Genomic DNA, 12,257 nt, shown 5'->3' on the forward strand with positions numbered 1-12,257 from the left:
GCAGCAGTGTCTCTGAATTACAATGCTGCTAAGATCATGTACATTTGGCCCTGTCCATAATACATCATGACCACGCCCACCTTCCGGTGCATGGTCACGCCCTTTTTTCACCGCAATCATGGGATTTTTGACAAGATCTTGACGTCTTGATTTATGAGGGCTATAGGTCTATAAGCGCTGCGTAATATGTTGGCGCTTTATAAATACAATAAATAATAATAATAATAATAATATAAGCAGTTGCCTCACTTGGGTCTTTTCCCTCTTTAGGGATTAATTTTACATAAGCTGTTTTCCCTGTGTCTGGGAACTGCGTATTAGTCATAATATGATTAAACAGTACTGTGAGATGCTCTGCAACGTCCTGCTTTAATATTTTAAAGAACTCTGCCGGGTATCCGTCAGGGCCTGGAGATTTTTGGTTTGCTAGTCCTTTGATCGCTTCTCTGACCTTCTGCACAGTGATTCTAGTATTTAATTCTTGTATTTGGTCTGCCGTGAGTTTCTTAACTGGGAGAGCTGTGAGAACAGATATGAGTCTACATGGGTGGAGGAGTATAATTTTTTTTTAAAGTTTTTAAATATGGTATTGATGACTTTTGGGTTAGATTGAGGATCCCCTTTCTCATCTTTAAGTTTTAAGGCTTGCTGTGGAGCTCCTTTTAACCTTGCCATATTTTCTAGAAATTTCCCGGCTTTCTCCCCAAATTTTTGGAATTTAAGGGCAGTGTGTGGTTTTTGAAGCTCTATCTGTAGTTTAAACCATATATCTCCCTTGAGCTTTGTTTCTTGCCATTTATCTCTGTTTTGTTGTGTGGAATTGTTTGCACTTGCCATAGGCTTCTCTTATTTTGGCCACTTCCTGCTCATATCTTTTGTGCGCTTGTTGTTTTTTTTCCGGATACATATGCAATGATTCTACCTCTTATTACTGGCTTCCCTGCTTCCCAAAAGAGGACAGGGTCATTTTTTGTTCTGGATTTTCCATGACATATTCCTGCCACCATAACTTTATCTTACTCTCAAAGTCTTTATTACCATATAGGGTACTTGGGAAACGCCAGATGATATCCGAACCTCTGGGATAGGAGTCCTCCAGTTCTAACAAGATTGGAGAGTGATCTGAGATCACTAAATCTTCTATTGTGGCCTTTGAGATTCTGGGGGCCAATACATTTTGAATTAGGAATAAATCTATCCTTGAGAAGGTTTTATGTGTGGGAGAGTAGAAAGTAAACTCATGTTCTGAAGGGTGAGTATATCTCCAGGTATCTATCAGAGCACAGGTCTCTATAAAAGGTCCTAAATATTTGTCCCTAGATTTTAGAGTTCTTTTTGGATGACTTCTGTCTTCCCAGAGGTTCAGTACCGTGTTCCAGTTTCCCCCCATAATTATTTGTGCATTTCACTCCACCAGTAGTTTATTTTGCAGTTGTTGGAAAAAATTGTCATTTTCTGTGTGTGGCCCATAAACATTGTAGAGGGTAATTTGTTCCCCTGATAATTGGAGTTGTAGCCTAGACCATCATCCCTCAGTCATGCTCTTGGCATATTACTTTACAATTAAGTTTTTTGTTTAATAGACATAGAACTCCTGTTTTTTTTCCTACTGCTGCCGAACCGTGTACTTCACTAACCCAGAATTGTTTCATGTACTTAAATTGATCATCTGCCAGATGCATTTCTTGTAAGAAACTTATATCTGGTTTGGATTTGCCTAAATGTCGCAAAATTTGAGATCTCTTGCCTGGTTACTGCAGGCCTTTTACGTTCCAGGAAATTAATTTAATTTTATTTTAATTAAGTTACTGAAGATATGGTCCAAACTGCAACTCCATTAGCTGTTAAGTTCAATTGAAAACCGACGCTGAGAGGTAAAAGGAAATAACATCCCACTCCCACCCTTTCCCCAAACAATCCCAACCCCACCCCATTTTGCTGAGTGACTTCTCTTCTTCCCCGCATGTTCACTCCCTCCTCCCCCGACCTAAAATACCAGCATTCAAAGCAAATAAAAGTAAAAACTCCCTGATCACATGTCAAGGCATAACAATTTAACAGTTGTGAAACTTTAAAGCATAACAGTATACTTGAAAAGGTCATAGAATCAACCTCAAAAAGACATTATGGAATTTTAACCATTTAGCAAAATATGAGTGTAGGTAAAAGTTCCGTCTAAGGCATGCTCTGTATTTCTTTTAAGCTAAAAAAGCTTAAGAAGATATAAGCAGCAGTCCGCAGTTTCTTTAAATCAGAAGATAATTCCCACTTGATGGGCAAAAGAAATCCAAGAGTTAGTAGCAGTGTGACACACCTAGTCCTCTGTGTCACGAGTATCTGCTTCTGCATCCATCTCTGTCAAGAAAGATTGTACTTCCTCTGGCGTGAGAAAAGTGTGGATCTTTTCTTCATGATCAGTGACTTTCAAAACTGCTTGGTACATCAAGGCAAATTTTATCTGCTTGCTATGTAAGGTATTACAAACTTTATTGAATGCCTTGCACTTTTGCGACACCTCAGCCGAGAAGGGCTTGGGCTCTATATGGCGTCATCAGGGCTACTTTATCCGCATAATCCAGGTAGCGCGCCATAATCATGGGAGGAAGACTTTTTTAATTTTTGGCTTTAAGGGGACCCACTCTGTGTGCGCGTTCCACTTTAAGTGGGGTTGGGAGGCCTAGCATTTTTGGGATTTGCTCTGAGCATAATTCCAGTAATTGAGCAGGTAGTATGTCTTTTGTAATTCCCACTATTCTTAAATTATTTCTTTTTTTGTATTTACAGTTCAGCGCACATTATCCATTCAGTGATACATTAAGTTACAAGTCACTTTAGATGAAACAGTTCTTTTGGTGTAGTCTCTTCTCAATGTTCCACCACCAAAGACACCCAACAGGAAACGCACTCACCAAAAGCAGTGCGACCACTGCTAGACTGGTCATACAGCGCTCCATTCCAGGGAACCTCAGCACCTCAGGGCCTGGTCCTTATGCCACTTTGCACATTCCACTTGATACTTGTCCGTAACCTCAAATTAAAAACCTCCCATAGCGTAAATCAGTTTAAAAACACTTGTACTTTATTAAAATTGCTCACTCACATGTTCCTAGATGTTTAAATGGCACATGTTGACCTGCAGAAATACAGTAGAAATCTGAACATCAAAAAATTCTTTTTGAGTAAAGAAGGTCCAACTAATAGGGTAAATCCGGTGAGTAAATTTCAGCATACAGGGATGAGAAATAGGTCAACATTCAACCCGCAGGATAACAGCAATGGAAATTGTGTTGAGATCTTCAAGAAAATGGTTGAAAATGATTTGGAAAAAATGGAAGCTAAGAAAACGGTAGATGTAACGAAAATAGCAAGGGGAATGTTGAAGGATAAGCACCTAGTGGTGAGACCAGCAGATAAGGGGGGAGGGGTAGTGGTACTCAATAGGGATCAATATAGAATTGAATTAGATAGGCTGGTGGAGGATAGAAGTACATACCAAAAATTAAAAAGTGATCCAACAAAACAATAAAGAAGAGTTGAGGAAAATTTTAAGAAAAGGACTTGATCTGGGAATTGTAGATGATAAGGAGTTTGAGTATCTTATACCATCGGCACCTAGAATACAAAATTTGTATGAAGTACTTGCTATACTTAGTGAGAGCGCACTCCATACTGGACTTTCATTTAATAACCAGAGCGCTTTGAATTAACATTGTTCTTAAATTATTTCGCATAGAGCAGTTTTCCAAGTTCTCGATGCGTGCATGCGCTTCTGTATTATCATGGAGGAGCTGCTCTATTGTTATAATTTTTTTATGCAAGTCGTCCTCACAGGAGCTTAGCCTTTTTTCAATTTCAGTGATTCTTTTTTTGTGCTCAGAGATATCCTTTCTGATTGTTTTTAGCGAATTAGCTAATGTCTTTTCCATAGTAGCTTGTATGTCTGGGGCTAGTGCCTTTCCCACTTCTGCTGCTAGTTTGTGGTAGTCTATGCGAAATTCCCCTTGCTTACCAGATCCTTCCTCCTCTGGATTGTCGGCATCCCAGTCTGGGTCTTCTCTCTGGGGCGCACTTTCTTTGGCTTGCCCACGGCCTGGAGTAGCTTTCACTGCTGCTTTGCCGCCCGCCGCCTTGCCAGGCCCGTCTTCTACGTCTGTGGGTGTTTGTGTAGTGGTGTTTGAGCGGGTCAGGTAGCGATCCATACAGCAGCTGAATCGCTCCTGAGCTTCCCCGCTCCTGTTTCGCCACGCTTTCAAGGCCCACGGGTGAGTGTGTGTGTGGCGATCGGGGAGGTTAATGCTGGCTTTTGGTCAGAGCTCCTTCCTCAATCTGTCTACATGCGGGTGCCGGAACCGGAAGTGGTTTTCTTTATTTTCATGACTATGGACATTGTAGATTCACACTGAAGGCATCCAAACTGAATTAACACATGTGGAAGTAGTACATAACCAAAAAGTGTGAAACAAATGAAAATATGTAATATTCTAGGTTCTTCAAAGTAGTCAGCTTTTGCTTTGATTACTGCTTTGCACACTCTTGAGGAGCTTCAAGAGGTAGTCACCTGAATTGGTTTTCACTTCACAAGTGTGCACTGTCAGGTTTAATAAGGGGATTTCTTGCCTTATAAATGGGGTTGGGACCATCAGTTGCGTTTTGGAGAAGTCAGGTGGATACACAGCTGATAGTCCTACTGAATAGACTGTTAGAATTTGTATTATGCCAAGAAAAAAAACAGCTAAGTAAAGAAAAACGAGTGGCCATTATTACTTTAAGAAATGAAGGTCAGTCAGTCCGAAAAATTGGGAAAACTTTGAAAGTGTCCTCAAGTGCAGTCTCAAAAACCATCAAACGCTACAAAGAAACTGGCTCACATACGGACCGCCCCAGGAAAGGAAGACCAAGAGTCACCTCGGCTGCAGAGGATAAGTTCATCCGAGTCACCAGCCTCAGAAATCGCAGGTTAACAGCAGCTCAGATTAGAGACCAGGTTAATGCTACACAGAGTTCTAGCAGCAGACATCTCTAGAACAACTGTTAAGAGGAGACTGTGTGAATCAGGCCTACATGGTAGAATATCTGCTAGGAAACCACTGCTAAGGACAGGCAACAAGCAGAAGAGACTTGTTTGGGCTGAAGAACACAAGGAATGGACATTAGAGCAGTGGAAATCTGTGCTTTGATCTGATGAGTCCCAATGTGAGATTTTTGGTTCCAACCGCTGTGTCTTTGTGTGACACAGAAAAGGTGAACGGATGGTCTCTACATGCCTGGTCCCCACCATGAAGGAGAAGGTGTGATGGTGTGGGGGTGCTTTGCTGGTGACACTGTTGGGGATTTATTCAAAATTGAAGGCATACTGACCCAGCATGACTACCACAGCATCTTGCAGCGGCATGCTATTCCATCCGGTTTGCGTTTAGTTGGACCATCATTTATCTTTCAACAAGACAATGACCCCAAACACACCTCCAGGCTGTGTAAGGGCTATTTGACCAGGGAGGAGAGTGATGGGGTGCTGCGCCAGATGACCTGGCCTCCACAGTCACCAGACCTTAACCCAATCAAGATGGTTTGGGGTGAGCTGGACCGCAGAGTGAAGGAAAAAGGGCCAACAAGTGCTAAGCATCTCTGGGAACTCCTTCAAGACTGTTGGAAGACCATTGAAGCTCATCAAGAGAATGCCAAGAGTGTGCAAAGCAGTAATCAAAGCAAAAGGTGGCTACTTTGAAGAACCTAGAATATGACATATTTTCAGTTGTTTCACACTTTTTGGTTATGTACCATACTATCACATGTGTTAATTCATAGTTTGGATGCCTTCAGTGAGAATCTACAATGTTCATAGTCATGAGAATAAAGAAAACTCTTTGAATGAGAAGGTGTGTCTGTAAATATATATATATATATATATATATATATATATATATATATATATATATATATATATATATATAGTATGTATATTACTGTGTTTGTGCTGTGGGCGGAGAAAAGGCTTCCTCTGCATTTACTCCCGCATACAGTATCTCCTTGTGTAAAGTGTGCCGAATAGTTGAACGATGCACAGTGACTACATCTGCAGCAAGATGATGTTGTAGGTCTTTGGTGCTGGTCTGTGGGTTGACTCTGGACTGTTCTCACCATTCGTCTCTTGTTTATCCGAGATTTTTCTTGGTCTGCCATGTCGAGCCTTACCTTGAACTGAACCTGTGGTCTTCAATTTCTTCAATATGTTCCTAACTGTGGAAACAGACAGCTGAAATCCCTGAGACAGCTTTCTGTATCCTTCCCCTAAACCATGATGGGGAACAATCTTTGTCTTCAGGTCATTTGAGAGTTGTTTTGGTACCCCCATGTTGCTACTCTTTAGAGAAAACTTACAATTGACCCCCTTAAATACTCTTTCTCATAATTGGATTCATGTGAATGTAGGTCAGGGATCACTGAGCTTACCAAGTCAATTTGAGTTCCAATAATTATTTCTAAAGGTTTTGGAATCAATAAAATGGCAACAGTGCCCACATTTATGCACCTGCCTAATTTTGTTTAAACAATTATTGCACACTTTCTGTAAATCCAATAAACTTCATTTCACTACTCAATATCACTATGTGTGTCTCCTATATGATATATTTAACTGACATTTTTTATCGTAACAACCAACGATTTATACAGGAAAATCATGACGATTAACAAGGTTGCCCAAACTTTTGCATCCCACTGTATATATACACACACACACATATATGTTTTGGCATCTTAGAAAACCAAAAGTGGCTGCAAATTAAAATAAAAAAAAGTAAATTACAAAATATGCTGTACAGCATTGACACTTTCCACAATTCATTAATAAAAGTGGAGTTTTATTAATTATGTAATCATCATTATTACTACCCAATATTGCATAGTCTTATAAATCAAAATTAGGGGTTTAGATTTTAAATTGCAGCTGATTAGTCACAAAAGCATGGCAGAGTAAGAAAGGGTTACATTGTTCAAAAGAAACTTCTGCAAAAGTAAAGTGTAAAGAATTAAAAATAGCAGGTACAAATAATTTCTGTAGGTCAATTACTTCCAGTAAATTTCTTGTACGTTTTAGAACTAGAATTCAAAAGTCGTCTTTACTAAAATACACAAACTAAGAGTTTAAAAAATAAACATCACGTAGTCGGCAGGATTCGAACCTGCGCGGGGAAACCCCAATGGATTTCAAGTCCATCGCCTTAACCACTCGGCCACGACTACAATGTAAATTTCCTAGCAGAGAAGAACACATATACACTGCCATCTAGCTGTTGTGTAGGAGTATCTTAAGTGCGTAGATTGAGAAGATTTTACACAGTAATGGCTCCATAGCTCAGGGGTTAGAGCACTGGTCTTGTAAACCAGGGGTCGCGAGTTCAAATCTCGCTGGGGCCTTGCAATTTTCATTTCTTTTTTTCCCCCATCTTGATCCAGTATGTAGACTGTAAATGCATACCACATTACTACAAGCCAAAACTGCTTGCAAGCTGTTAGTGCCTACAAACTAGTATCTTCAAGTAACAGATGCAGGCTACTGAAGGAATCCAGAATCAATATTAGGGACAGCACAAAAGAAAAAAAAAAATGAAAGAATGCAGACACGGTAGAATGCTCTTTTATATCTGGAGACTAAAACATAAGAAAGAAACATACCAAGTGGTATATAATGTTAAAATGTAGAGAATGTACTCAATAATGCTATATTTTATTTTACATTTTGGAAAGGATCTATCTACACAAAATAGAGCTTTGAAATTTATACAATTTATACTACTTTTCGGATATTTTGATATTTCTGTATGTTTGAAAATTCAAATAAAATATTATTTAAAAAAAAACAAAAAAAAAAAAAAACATAACAAATAAACCAGAATCAAATAGCACAATAGAAGAAAACAAAAAACTATGAAAAAATTGCAGCCACTGTACAATGTTCCTTTGTATCTTTTTAAGACTTACACATAAGAAAGAAATGTAATAAAATGCATGGTTTAAACTAAAAACAGTATTAAAGACATTGCTGGAAAAAAATGTTTCCGCCCGGTTTCGAACCGGGGACCTTTCGCGTGTGAGGCGAACGTGATAACCACTACACTACGGAAACCAACTGTGTACCAGCTTTTGAAAACTGTGGTCATATACTTGCAGCTATGTGAACTACTTGTGGTCAAGACTGAATCAAAAACTCTCAACCTCAAGGACTTCCCAAACTAAATTAGAATTCCCCAGTAGTCAGGACTAAAATGTTTCAATCTATAGGATTGTCACCAGCGACCTTACTCATTCTTGAGTTTTATGAAAGCATTCATTACCCCCGAACAATGGACAGGAGCAACCAATGAAAGAAAAGGCCACTGCATCACAGCTCACAAGATTACCAGCAAGGTAGTCACATCCTGTTCCATAGTGAGAAAACACATTGAATTTTAAGGCGATTTAAAAAGGTAGTCTTATACACCAGAATATTCAGTACTTGAAAAGTTCAATTTTGCTTGGCCACAGACATGATGGATGCACTTTTCAATCTCCCTTAGGTACAGTAAGTTAGAAATGCATATTACTCACTGACAGATTATCCTTAGTATTTGCCTAACAAAATATGTATATTTTCACATTTAAAGTGAACCTAAAGTCACCCCCAAAAAATGGCCGCAATAGCAGCATAGGGGGCGATATACAGGCTGGGAACGCGAACAATCACTCGCGTTCCCATGCCTGTCGGCCGGTGACGGCGAAACCGGAAGTGCCCGCTAGTGGGTCCTGGGACATCGGAGCGGAGCTGCGAGGGCACCGATCGTCTACAGGGGGCTGAGGGAAGCCCCAGGTGAGTTCATCTCATTTTTTGGGGGTGACTTTAGGTTCACTTTAACAATAAGTTACAGGTGTGTTAATGGTCTAATCCACTGCCAGAAATAGTGACTTTTATCTGTTGTGGGTTTTTTTTAATTCACCATACAATTTAGTTTTCCATGGTTCCATAAAAACTCCTAAGTGAATACTGTACATTTTTGTGGTAAAACGATAGAGCATTAAAGTGGTTTGGTGCAATTAAACTTAAATTATTAGGGCCATTCAAGCATAAATTAACAATGTTGCACCGTTAGATGGTTTGTAGTGCTATCGACTGTGGATATCCAGTCCCTCCTACCCAAGTAACAATTTTCATTTCATTAATTGAAGCATACAGTTGTTATAGGAGCAATTTACATTATTTGTTAAGTTTATTAGCATAGCAAGCTTGTTGTGAAAAGAAAAAGTTTAATTTTGTTCTCACTGTTGTGTTAAAATACCTAATTTAGGATTCCTTTCTTTGTTTTCTTAAGTTGACATTGGCAACACATTTTTGGTACTATTGTTTTTTTTCTTTTTTTAGTTGGCATACGGTTTTTTATGCATGTCTGTTTCTTGTTTTTACGCTTTTAGAACAATTAAACTAGGTACTGTTAATTGCCAAAGTAGTTAGGAAGGAATTTTCCCGTTACGTACAAATTGGTATGGTTATTTGGCAAGGTTTTTTCTGCCTTTCTCTGGTTCAATTGTTTAGAGTTTTTAAGGGCTGGATTTAAAACAAAAATGATCAAAGCAAACAATAACGATTCAATTATTATGATGCTAATCATCTACATTTTAAATGTTGATTGATTTATGGCATTCAGTATAATAATACAGTAATTGAACCTTCATACCAGTGATTTTCATATGGATTTATTCACCTCATGTGCTTTTCTAGAAGCAGAAAAAGGGTCTCCGACAAATTTCTAAAGTTCCACATCAATACCAGATGGTGATTTGGAAAATGGAGAGTAACACCAATGTGGATAATTAAAACATAAAAAAGGGGATGGAAACGCTAATTAAAAAGGTGGTGAAAACAAATGTTAACACTTGTAGTGAAAATATTGCTAATGTTTTATATTCAGAATATTTTTAAATGAAACCTCCCTTGTTTGCCAGTTTATAATACAGGGCTCATTGTCAAACACAAATCGTGATCATGCTACCCCCACGTTAGTTATGTCTTTACAGTCATGAATTCCCATACTTATCGCCAAGTTTTGCTATAGATGATGCAGAAACCAAAACCAATGAATTTAATGAAACAAGCAATTAAAATATATATATTATATAGTTATCAAAGATTAATTATAGGGATGGCCCAAACAGTTCGCCGGCAGACAGTTCCCGGCGAATTTTCGCTGTTCGCGTTCTCAGCGAATTGCGAACAAATGGCATGCTCAACCGCCCCCAATACATCATCATGAAGCCAAATTTTGACTCCTTACCTCACAGTCAGCAGACACATGGCAGCCATTGCGGTGGCCATATTGGATTTATTCTCTTCTGGCTGGTGACCATTAGTAAGAACAGGGTAAGACTTGCTGCAGATAGGTAGGGAAAACATTAGCTAGGCCTGTGTTCTTGTTACTCACTTGCTGTGAAAACACCCCAAACAGCCCTTTTGGGGGCTAGTACATCGGTCTCCTGTGTTTTTTTGTGTGTGACACTTCACAGCCCACTGACACCCAGAGCTGTGTTCACACTACTGCTGTTGCTACATTAAGTTGCAGCCACAGTACCACTCCAGTGCATTATTATTTCACTGTATTCTGATAGTACTATTGCATTTCTTTGTGTGACATTCCAAAGCCCACTGACACCCAGAGCGGTGCACACTACTGCTATTGTTGCTGCATTAAGTTGTACGCACAGTACCACAGTACCACTCCAGTGCATTATTTGTAGGAATGTAATGCAATGTCTGCCCTTTAGGGATTAAAACACAACTCTGTGTCAACTCCATAATTTGCGGTGGAACTTTTGGCATGGATCCCCCTCCGGCATACCAAAGTGCAGGTGTCAGACCCCTTGAAACAACTTTTCGATCACTTTTGTGGCCAGAAACAGTCTTTGTAGGTTTTAAAATTCACCGGCCCATTGAAGCCTATGGTGGTTCGCATGTTCGTGAACATTTGTGGAAGTTCCAGTTATCTGCTCGCAAACAGAATATTCTATGTTCACGACATCTCTAATTAATTATTGGAATATTGATTTATTAAGATTAGTCTTGTTTGAACCAAAAAAAAAAAAAAGTTTTAGATAATTTTTGTTTCAAAATTAATTACATTTTAACCACTTTCCCCTCCACTACAGTATATCTACGTCAGCTGTGGCATCCTTCAAGCCACAGCGACGTAGATATACTGACCTGGCTGCAGCCCTGCTGTGCACGGTCGGGTGCTCTTTAGAGTGCACCCTCCGGCACTGTCAGCTGCAATACTAATTGGTGGAAGGGAACATGTTCCCTTTTGGCCAATTAGTATACCCTCCTCCCATGAATGATCGCTGCAGTAGTGAACTGCAGCGATCCTTCATCTGTCCCCCTCGGCGCACATATAGTTAATAAAAAGGCACAAGAAAGCAGCCACACTCACCTACCTCGTTCCTGCGACTGTCCTGAAGGATGATCCTCCGATCCCCGCTCTGCAGTCTGCCGCATATTGCCGGTAACCCGGGTCCCGGCTTGATGACGTCATCAAGCCGGGACCCGGGTTACCGGCAATATGCGGCTGACTGCAGAGCGGGGATCGGAGGATCAGGCTTCAGGATAGTCGCAGGACCGAGGTAGGGGAGTGTGGCTGCTTGCTTGTGCCTTTTTATTAACTATATGTGCGCCGAGGGGGCTGCCTGATGGGGAGGGGACATCTGGCTATAGTTTCTTGGGGGGAGTCGAGGGGATATCCAAAGGGGGGTATACATGTTTACTGGGGGGCATCTGAGGAATCAAGGGGAGGGGGGTTTACAAATTTTGCACATCTGGGCACCTGGGGGGGCCCATAACTTAATACTGGGGGCACATTTGGCTATAATGGGGGGCAGTGCTAATCCTGGGGGTACATCTGGCCATAATGGGGGTAATCCTGATCTGGGGACACATCTGGCTATAAAGAGGGGCACTATTCCTGGGGGTGCATCTGTCAATCTATTCTGGGGGTGGCAAACACGGGACACATCTGGCTATGCTGGGGGGGGCTAATATTTGGGACACATCTGGCTATACTGGGGGGGTGGGGTGATACTGGGGAGACATCTGGATATCTATACTGGGGCGACTTTAACTGGTGGCACAGTTTTTATGTCAATCGCACTTTTTATTTTTAACTTCTTGCCGACCGCGTCACGCCAGTAGGCGTGGCCGCGGCGGCAGCCCCAGGACCGCCTAACGCCAATTGGCGTAA

General features: G+C 40.5%; 1 protein-coding gene and 3 non-coding genes across 6 annotated transcripts in view; 1 reads left to right on the forward strand and 3 right to left on the reverse strand.

Moving 5' to 3' along the window:
* The window catches only part of LOC137538135 (synaptotagmin-1-like), a 236,727-nt gene that overhangs the window by 204,541 nt on the left and 19,929 nt on the right, over positions 1-12,257 (reverse strand). The window lies entirely within an intron of this gene.
* On the reverse strand, positions 7,161-7,242 carry TRNAS-UGA (transfer RNA serine (anticodon UGA)). The gene has a single exon. It is a non-coding gene; the product is annotated as a tRNA-Ser (tRNA).
* TRNAT-UGU (transfer RNA threonine (anticodon UGU)) lies at positions 7,344-7,416 on the forward strand. The gene has a single exon. It is a non-coding gene; the product is annotated as a tRNA-Thr (tRNA).
* Positions 8,053-8,125, reverse strand: TRNAV-CAC (transfer RNA valine (anticodon CAC)). Its single transcript has one exon. It is a non-coding gene; the product is annotated as a tRNA-Val (tRNA).

This window comes from Hyperolius riggenbachi, chromosome 11 (genome assembly GCF_040937935.1).
Source record: "Hyperolius riggenbachi isolate aHypRig1 chromosome 11, aHypRig1.pri, whole genome shotgun sequence".
Taxonomy (NCBI): Eukaryota; Metazoa; Chordata; class Amphibia; order Anura; family Hyperoliidae; genus Hyperolius; species Hyperolius riggenbachi.